Raw genomic sequence first — 10,655 nt, forward strand, 5'->3', positions numbered from 1 at the left:
AAAGACTTCTGATTCCTTTTTATTATTCTCAGTGGAAATATAACATATTGGTTAACCAGAAGAAAGGAAGGAAAAAAGACAAAATTCTTGATCTCTCCTACTCTCTTTGTTTGCTGGGATAGATCAATTGTGGAGTTTAAACTGGGTATGGAAATTCACTGCTTGCAATATGGCTAAAAAGACAGGCCATGGGTGATTTAACAATTTACATAACCTGAGACACTCAGCTGCAAATTGAATGAATGGAACTCTTTGTTTCTGTAAAGTGAAATAAAGAGAGGGGGAGAACAACAACAAAAAAAAATCTTCTTACATAATTGTCTCTGCGACTGGCATGATAGGAAGTTTTATGTCTATTGGTGGAATTAAGACTGGAACATACTAGAAAATACAAAGCAGTATAGGGGCAGTTAAGCTATTGTACGTGTCGACTAATACAAAGTGACAGACCCAGCCTTGCTGCACAAGTCCGTGCTATGCTTTGCATTATTGTCCTGATTAGATTTGGCTCCCTTTCCAAGTAGACAGCCTTTGACAAATCTGACTGCAACCCTGCCAGCATCGTAGTGACCATGTTCCTGGAGCTTCTGAATGGATAAAGATGTTGAAGATCCTGCAAGTTTAAAACTGATAGGGAGCTTTGCAAACTACAGTATACACAGAGTGCATATTCTACTTCAAGTGTGATTTTGTGGGTTCAGTGTTCGCTTACAGCAAAGCACTGAACAACTCCTTCACTGTAGAAACCCAGGAGTTAAAACTATTTGGCCTGTGTAAATGTCAGAAGCTCAACTACATTAACATTATGGTCCCTCTGGCCTTGACATGCACAAACCTATGAATGTGTAAATATTTTGCTGTCCTTTGCATGTGGGCATGCATACTGTTGAGTGCAAATTCTTACAACAAAAGCCAGGCAAACCCTCAGCTGTGTTACAAACCACAGTCATCCACTGGCCTCCAAAAATTTACCATCTTAGGATGCCAGAGAGACAGCTGCCTCTGCTTTACCTGCTTCCTGGATCAATAGTCTTTAATTTTTAAGGCCTGCTAATCCAGCACGTTTTCACCAGCCTGAAAGTCACATTCAAATAAACAGCTGGAAATGAAAGTTGGGAGGGAAAGGCCTTGCTCACCAGAGTTCAAACCTCTGGCAAACATCTTGCTACAGTTCTGTATGCAAGAGCAACTGGTGGCATATGGTGCGTATCTCCTCTCTAAAGCCAGTTCAAGAGGAAAAAACAAACTTCACCTTTTGGAATGTAACCAGCAGATGAAAACAAATTAACCTTTTTTTTTTTGTATGTTTTAACCCAATGTCTGTTTTAATGTCCTGCTTTAGAGCTTTTTATGATACATTCCTTGAGTTGCCACCTCCCTCTGAGCAGAATCATTCCAAGACAACTTCTCTTCATCAATCATAGTTGCAGCACATTGCGTGTAGGTTTCCAATGCCTGGGACCTGTTGCAGCCCCACTTGTTGTGACAGATGCCCTGGAAAACATTAGCTTTCTGTATCAGACATAGTTAGCATTTGATTTGGTGGCCTCTAATCTACACATCATTTGTAATTTTGGTTTTCAGAATGGATGTATTTATTGAATGAAATCTCCAACTGGAGTAACATGGCATAATATATGCTACCAAATAGACATTATTTATTTCAGAACAGACCTTGACCATATAACCCACATCATCACTGCAATGCACATGAATAAACATCTAGAGCCTCATGCAATTTATCTGAACTGCTTTTTGAGCCTACATCAATACTGTCTCCATCCTCTTTAATGTACTTGTATTTTTAAATACGGATAAATATTCCTAAGTGACAGTGTCAGCTATGTAACTGATCTCTGCACAATGACATCTTTGATGATAATGCGTTTCTAAATGACATAAATGCCTTCTCTGTGATAACATTTATAGTCTGTTAGATCAGCAAGTTGTYACCGAGTGTTCTTTTTTCTACTTCAGAAGAGAGATGAATAGACAATAAATCTAGCAGTACTGGGAGAACACATTTCTCTGTAACATGACTGGGCAGGCTGGTATCTTAGGAATAGCTCTAGTTCTGTGGGATTAACATTATAAATTGCTTTCCTTCCTGCACACTGAAATGCAGAATGCTTTAGCATGCACAGACAGCTCTGTTAGGGTTCTCAGCTTTAACGACGCTACAGTGTTTAGTTCAGCTTGACTGCCGTCTTACTTCTGGCATATTTACCAGCTCTGCAATCTCATGCAATCTAATTTATGTCTCAATGTGGACACTACCTTTATGCAGTGTTTGCTGCCACATTTATTGGAATAAATCCAGTGTAAAGTTAGAAGTAAGATTTAACCACCACATGCAGAAAACATAATGGAAACACAGCTCAGACTTCAAAATAGGATTCTTTGCGTCTTCACCTTTCTCAACAAGACAGAGTAATGGTTGTGCTAGAAGGTTTTTTAATACTACCGTGTCAGAAATTTGTGACTTTCTGAGTCAGTGAGTCTTGATCCAAGCTAAGTAGAAGGGTCAGCCATGTTACAACCTTGACTTCCCTCACAACTGGTGACAGGTCAGGAAATAAAACGTGGTCTTCTCCAGCACTCACATAGGATGTTTTCCTGGTGCCGTCAAGGCAAGCACAGGTGGGGAAGCCTTGGCTCCACCTCTGGAAGAATGTTACAGAGAGTCCTGGGGGTAGGGGAGCAACGCACCCCCGTGTCACAGCACCACATCCTCTCAGCTGCATGCTCCATTTGTCCCTTCTTCATTCCTGTCCAGGCAGCAGGAAGGATAAAGTTACTATCATAAGATCAAGCAGTAAATTTACAGTTGGAACAGGCTTTTATGTTTTTATGGAGTGAAACACTGAGGAAAACACCCTTTGCCCTGCTGATCTTGTGCCATTAAAGGTTCAGATAAACTTAGCAGAGATAGGACAAGAATTGTATTCTATTTATGTCTGGGCTTGGCGATTATGCTTAGAGAAAACATGTGGCAGAGCCTGAGTTGCCATTGCTATTAAATTCAAGACGGGAAATTAAGAGAACCAAAGTCTTTTGCTAACATTAAATACTCATCCAATGCCTAGATAATGTTTATGAAATCCASTGCAGCTGCCTTTGAAGCGTTTCTCAAAAAATATTTTGGATCCTTTAAAAAAGAAAAAGCAGCAAGAATTTGAAAAGATCTAAGCAAACAGAAAGGCTTGATCTTACAACAGAAATTTTAACCTTCATGCTACAAATAAAAAAGAAAGAAAGAAAAGATGTTTCAGCTTGTTTACAAATGTCAGAAAAAAAAGTCTAGTTTCAGGTCCTAGAAGGGAGCCTGAGGGTTTGCACTGAGGATACCACCTGGCCAGATTACTTCCATAGGAATCAAAGATGTAATTTTTCTCTTTGATTTTTCTCATCATTTTTAGCTCAGTTTACCTTGGAAATGCAGATTTTATGATTATACTCTGAATGTGCATGCATCTGTATACATGTGAATCCCTTTACCTACAGTATTTTTAAACTTTCTGTATGTTTTTGACTAGGTGTAGCAGTCTCAAAGACACTACGTTGCTAGAGTTTTGTGAAAAGGAACAGATAATAGAGCTGCTCGAATGCCACCATTAAGGTAAGGATTACAGTGAGAGCTTGACCTTATTATTAGATTTCAGAGAAGTCATACAAGAAACCAGACTTCATAAATTGGAAGTGTACTAGTGATTTAATGAAAAACTGATGCTTTAGTCATTGCCATTAATGACATTTTCAAAATGCCTACATGACCTAGGAACATAAATGGTATTAGTTGGCATGACTCTCCAAGTAATTTACTGTGTGATTCTTTAACAATATCATGTTTTGCTAGCTTTTGCTTACTCATTTCCTAAGCACCCCCTTCCAGAAATATTACGGATGTAAGCAGAATTTCATGCTCATCTACCTGCAGGAGACATCACTAGTCTTTGAGGTTGCAAAGATTAAAAAAAGAAATGAATAACTGTGTGCAGCATGAGAACATAGATATGCTTGTGAAGTTTGGTCTTCTTTATCTTCTAAATCTTCCATTCTCAAAAACGTGAGATAGCAACAATGGTTTCTGACCTACAGTCTGTTCCCCAAAATAATCAGATATTTTGAGTTCCTCTTTTAGGGTACATTTTTTCTCATAAAAATAATAAATGTCAATATCTGAGCCACATTTAGGTATTTGATTTGATCTTTGGCCTGCCAACTAAAATAATAATTTGTGTCTTTATATGAAGGCACTTCCCCATTTTAAAATAAATATTTAAATACTACTTTGTAGGAAAAATACTCATGTGGTTAGAAGAGATATGCTGGAAAAATTAAGGCTGGTCCTCAAAAGGTATGTGTTGTTGTTACACTTTCTTGTTCTTAATTTGATTAATCCATCGTCAGACTAAAAATTTCAGGTTGAAGGAAAAAACAATGTGTATTAGCAGACTTCTTAGTTTTAATGTATGAAATTAATGCAAAAAAGGGTGTGAAATAACTCTAATCTAGATAATTTATCTGTTTTGTTGTTGATCATGTCATCTTAAGCCTGTATGTATCCCAGRCATAGAATTTAGAATTGCATTACACCTGCTCACGCAGTAGAAGTGGCAGCGAAGCCCCTTGGTGCCAGGCCTGCATTGGGGGCCAAGTCAGTCCATCTCTCCGTTTCCCCCCCACACACACAAAGCCATCGGAAAGGCTTTTGTCAACCTTGCCTCAAGGCTATGGAGAACCAAAGAAAAATTTTGGTTTTCGGGCAGCAGCATTTTGCTCTAGACGCTTGACTCTCCCCATTTGAGGCTCACCTATGCCTGGGTCTGTCTTTCCTAATTAGCTGCTCCTGCTTCAAGAAAACTAAATACTGATTGCTACCTTCATTACCTGTTATCTTCACAGAAGAGAAAGATCTTGCTTTGAATAGGATATGGTGCTTTCAAGCAGCAAAGTATCAGCTTTCAGAGCTTGAATCCCCAGTGCTGCAGTGCTGTTAAACAGTAACCCATATCTTCCCTTGCTATGAAAAAACAATATTTTCCCTCAGGCACTGTGGCAAGCGTGAGGTAGCAAATCACACGTTACTGGATTTCCAAACTTATATCCCTTTGGTCTACCTTATAATACCATTCTCCCTCTCCCAATGAATTGCATATCCGTTATTTTACCACCTAGTTTATTTGATCATCAGGGAAGATAAATGGGTTCTGCTGAAATATTAAACAAAGGGAAAATTAAAGTACCGGGAAGAGTAAACAATACAGTAAAGCACAATTTCCTTTCTGCTACATGAACCAAATGTCTCTCTCTTTTTTGCTGAGTATCAGTACACATGCTTAATTCTCTCCTTAGATCCACATGTGACATTCTTACCAAAGTTGTGGGATTTACATGTGTTTGGGTGAATATTGAAATGAATGTGAGTGAAAGGGGGTTTTCTGAATAGATTCCAATTAAAAAATAAAATTTGTGAAGATATTTAGAATGTGGAGCATTTTAATTTTCCTGCTTCATGTTCCTTGCTTTATAGCATTATTTTAGCAAAAGATAACATGAAAAATATTAWTTTTATTTGGAATTTGGTCAGTTCCTAATAAGAACAGGCATAGATATGTCTGGACCAGAGCCCAGCCTGCAGACATCAGCTGGAAGCGGCTCATCTCTCCCCACAGTACTGCTTCCCCAGACAGGGGCAGGAGCTGCTAGTTCTTCCACGTACAGGGTTGTATCTCATGAGGAGCCTTCCCTGGRCTAAAAGGACTCAGATTTAGCAGGTCACTGGAAGGCAAGAAGAACAACTTATTTTTTTCTGAGAGCTGATCTCTGTGACCCTAATGATATGTCTCACAATGAGACTCCAGACTCCAGAATAAATATGTTTAATAGCAAATCCTGCTCACATGATGGGAAAATATGAACCAGTGTCCAAGACTGATAACTGATATGAATGTGAACCAATGTCCAGGACTGATAACTGATGTCTCTCCCACAAGTTCATCCTGACTGTTGCCCTGGAAGGCATTGCTTTTCTTTCAGTTGTCTGCTGCTGAAATTCAAAAAATGTTTCTCATAATATTGCAAAGACTCAGTACTAGAACTTTGGAATAATTTAGCTTGAGAATTGATTGATGGGAAGGAAGGATTCATTCCACAGGAAAGAGCTGAGGAACACATCCTTTTTATCATTCTTTCACTCTTGCAGCCCAGAGTCTGAATTTAAGTAATTAATCATTGAAGAACTGATGGAAGTATGACAAATGATAGGTGCTCAGGATCCGGACCACAGCTTTTGATTCTTGCCTAATKGTGTCAATTTTACTCTGATTCTTTTTTTTTTTCCCCAGCAAAGTTAGCTAACGTAACACAAAAATTAGACTCACCATAATCAGGGTACTCATTATAGCAGTGCAACTAGGCACCAATTTATTATTACTGGATTATTTCTGGAATCTGAAATGGATTTTCAGGCAGACTAAAGAGACACGGAAGCTATGTGGGGGTGCACAATAGYAACAAGAGTGCAACAGGCTAAGAGAGGGATGCTGGCCAGCTCTGCCCAATAGGAGTAGGAGATTTTGCAGAAAGACAAGGTGGAAGGAGTTTTTATGCTCCTGGTAGTTATAAAGGCAGTGGCAAAGGTGAAGCTGAAATCTTCTTTTTAGAAGGCAGAAATCTATGCTGCAACTTCTCTGTTGCTGCCCTACGAGTGACCTTAACCCAACCCAAGAGAGCCCATTTCTCCAGGGTGAATGGTAATTCAGATTCCTTGCTAACTCAGCCCTGACCTTCCCCGTGACAGAGATGGATGCCAAGCTCTGCTAATGGTGTGTGGCGGTTTTGTGCTGTGGATATGCACCTCGAGCACTAACCTGGGACTAGCAAACTGGCTTCTCACTCGGACTGTGCTTCATCCATGGTACCTGAGATACCTGCCACTTAGTATGTCCAATGCCTGCATCGCATTTTCTCCCAGTCATCCTCTCCATGCTTTTTCATAAAGACTAAATATCACTGAGCCTGAACACATGTGTGTGTGTGTGTGTGTGTGCACATAACCATACACAGTTATACCCACCAGAATTATTTGGATAGGAAGCTGCAAAGCTGCACCACTTTTGCAGATCTTTGACTTTCTTTGTTCACCTGAGTCTACTGTTAGTCTGCATGGGAAAGCTGATACAAGAGAGAAAAGGCAAACCAAATCAGTATAGATATATACCTTTACTTGAGAAAAAATAGCAGGGGAGAAGAACTAACGCTGATGCAAGTGCAGATTTGTCATAAGGTACTCACAGACGTAAGGACTGGCTGGTTTTCACCACCTCTAATTTTTTTAGTACTCAAAGGAGAATAACAGTTTGTAGGTAGGACCTTAAATTAGAAACACCAGCTACAGTAGCCGATGGGATAATCCTTTGCTTTCCTTTTCCTCTTCTTTCCCTCTCCCTCCATCCTTAGCTCCTCTCCTTCTAGGCAAGAAATGACAATCACCTAAAGGCCAGGCTGATTTCTGTAGACATCCTGTASTTAGGTAGGTTAACGAGGTCAAAGCACACCTCCCTGGTTGGTTAAATGATTTTTAGAATGGCCCGTGAGCCCTAGTAAAGTGCTACTGCTGTAGACATGGGACACTCTACACTTTCTAGGGAAGCTGTTGCCTTTCTGCTTGGGACAGCACAAATAGGGAGATGCTGTCCACCCTAAAGCTGGCCTCTTTTTTTTTTTTTTTTGGAAAGATTAAGGAACAACTTTTTCTAGTTCCCAGGTTGCAGCACACGACTGAGATGTGCTACAATGTACACTACACATACATTTTGGAGCAGCATAGGAGAATAAAATGACTTTATTACAAAAATCTTTAAAGAAAACATTCCCTTGGACAATTGGGAGGAATGCTGGGGACCCTCTTTTCTGGACTGCAGTGGCTGACTTTAATCCCTTCAGGACGCAGTTCTAATTTAACAAGGCATGAATTTAAATATATTAAGAGCTAAACAAAACACTGAGAGAATCRGAGAGGTGAAAAGTCACTGCCCCTCCTTGTCCCGCTGTCTTCTTTTTGTTGGCTGCTGGGCTGGGAGACACAAAATAAAACTGAGCAACATAACCTGTCTGAGTTTTATTCAAATCAGCCAATTAAAACATCAAGTTGAAATGTCAACGAACATGTTATGGCCACTCAGGAATTAAAGCAGGAAAGCATCTGTCTGTCTTCACCACAAAGAACTGAAGATTTTTAATTCCACTTCTGCAAAAACTATGACATTAGATTACAGCCATGAAAAACACCATCTGCAATGTGCCCTGACTGGCTGGCTGTCATCGGCTGTTGCTTTTTCACCAAATTAGATTGAGTTAAACACCTTTTTTTTAAAAAAAAAAAAAAATCTCAGGAAAAGTTTATCATGCAGCATTCTTTTCTCAAAGGTGTGCTCTGCATGCCTTGTGAGGTTGGCACATTGCTCTGGGCCAGAACTTTAACTTGTTCAGCTCATTTAACCTTTGCTTACTATCTGAACGCTGGTTCACTTTATCATGAAGACCAGACAGTCAGACTGAAATTTTGTCCAAATATAATTTTGAGGACTAAAGGCTAATTTATAAGGATCTCTTCTATATCACATCAGCATTGGATTTTACACAGTCATCATTCCATCACACCCATGCCTTCCAAAGTTAGATGTTTCTGGCATGAACTTGAGGTTGATAGTCCCATATGCTACAAGAGATCATTAGGCTGTTCTGGCAATCTCTTGTTAGCTAGGCGGAAGAAATTGTTCCAAAAAAAGTGTTGTCAAAGTTGATCTGTTTCTATGAAATGTGTGGTTTCAACAAGTCATCTTTCTTTTTAATGGAAATATGTTGTGTTGAAGAATTCCCGTTTGTGAGATAATCAAATACCAAGCTGAGAACTAGAGAAGTACTTAAGGTAGATAGACTATTTCTTTTTTTTATTTAAAGTGCACTAGATTCTTAAGTGTTATTTTCTAGACAAATGTAATCCACACTTGATCTATCCACTCAAAGCAGTTCAAACAGTTCCAGTAGGAGAGTATCATATAGATACGTACTTGCAAATGGAAACCAAGACTCCAGAGTCCAGACACTGGAAAAAAGAAAAACAAACAGATATGTCTCCATAATCTACATATTCAAAGTGAAAGCCTATGCATCCYGTTGCAGTAATTGGCAGGGTAGCATCTTATACAAATTATATGCAGTGTAGCTAAAGTCTCTGTAAAGTAATATTCTTGTCTCTAGGCCAGCTCAAGATCACAAATAACATTTTGGAACTGTTCCTAGTGTACTGCATTTGATATGTAGGTAAAGCTTGCCTGTGAGAAGGGCTGTTTTCATTTTTATCTTGACTTCAGTTCTTGTTACTCTACAGACATAAATGCTCAGCTGGTAGCAGTGATGCCTCTGGTCTTACTAACAAGCTTTGGGCTTGTGTCCAACAATGACATGAATGCACAGGTTAAGGGGTTTGGGTATGCACGGTCCTGGCTAACGCAGTTGTCGTTGGATGAGGCAGTAAGATAAGGCGTATGTACAGATGTTGGGAAAGCTGCCACCTAGAGGGAAAGATACCATGACAGAAGGATGTGGGGACGTAGGAGTGATATCCTCAAGATCATGGGAACTCATTGGATGTGATTTTGGTCGAGGGAAAGGGGGCTCCTGTAGTATTTCTTTTCTTTCTTTCTTTCTTTTCCTTCCCTTCTTCGTTTTTTAGCTGAAAGCTAAGCCATTCTTGGGACTAGATATTTAGACTAAAGAGATGTCAGTGCTCAGCTGGACCCTATCCTGCACTACCTATGTTTTTAAGGTAGTATAGAGTGAACTTACAATACATTTTGRGCACAAAGTGACAATGGTTACAATATGTTCCCACTCTGTCCTACTTTTACTTTGCTATAAATACTGCACTAAGTGATGGAGCAAGAGGCCTCTTCCCAGCAGTTGAAATGCGTGCTGCAAAATGCACTGTTGCTGCCTAAAACTGTGATATATATGCCTGAGTATCTTACTGCCATCAAATCAATCACTAATTACAGACATGACAGCAGTAGATGTAAAATCATTAAATGAGCACTTAAAGTCCAAATGTCCTGATTCTCCCTCTCCACCATATGTTAKGCTTATAAGCAATGTCACAACGCAAATAAGCAATGAGTAGAGTACAATTTATTAATTCGCAGGCASAGGCTATTCACATATCAGASGGATAGAAAGAGAGATCAATCAATAGTTAGCAAATAAAGCAGAGTCTACGTACCAGCAAGCAATCTGGCCTCTCAACCTTGAGGAGTTTCCTGGTCCGGCGTCCCCAGACCAGGGAGGAGGTGACTTGCCTCTGTCTCTCCTAAAGTGAGTCCCCTTCCCTTACCTATAGATATACCTGGCAGTGATGACCACAAGTCATACGACAAAGCTTTGTTTAGCCAGTGGAACTAAGATGTGCTTCAGATGAAACAAAGATGTGGCTCCAGGTTGTCAGTTCTTGGCAGATTGTCCTGTTCACAGGACAATGCCGCTGTCCAAGTCTTATTAATAAAGCAAGTTGTATCAGCCCTCAGGTATCTGCTCACATTAATAACAGTGACTGGAGGGCAGCCTGTGGAAGCAGGTGTACGTAATCAATATAGCAG

This window comes from Rhea americana, unplaced genomic scaffold (genome assembly GCF_003343005.1).
Source record: "Rhea americana isolate MKP2758 unplaced genomic scaffold, rheAme1 scaffold_21, whole genome shotgun sequence".
NCBI lineage: Eukaryota > Metazoa > Chordata > Aves > Rheiformes > Rheidae > Rhea > Rhea americana.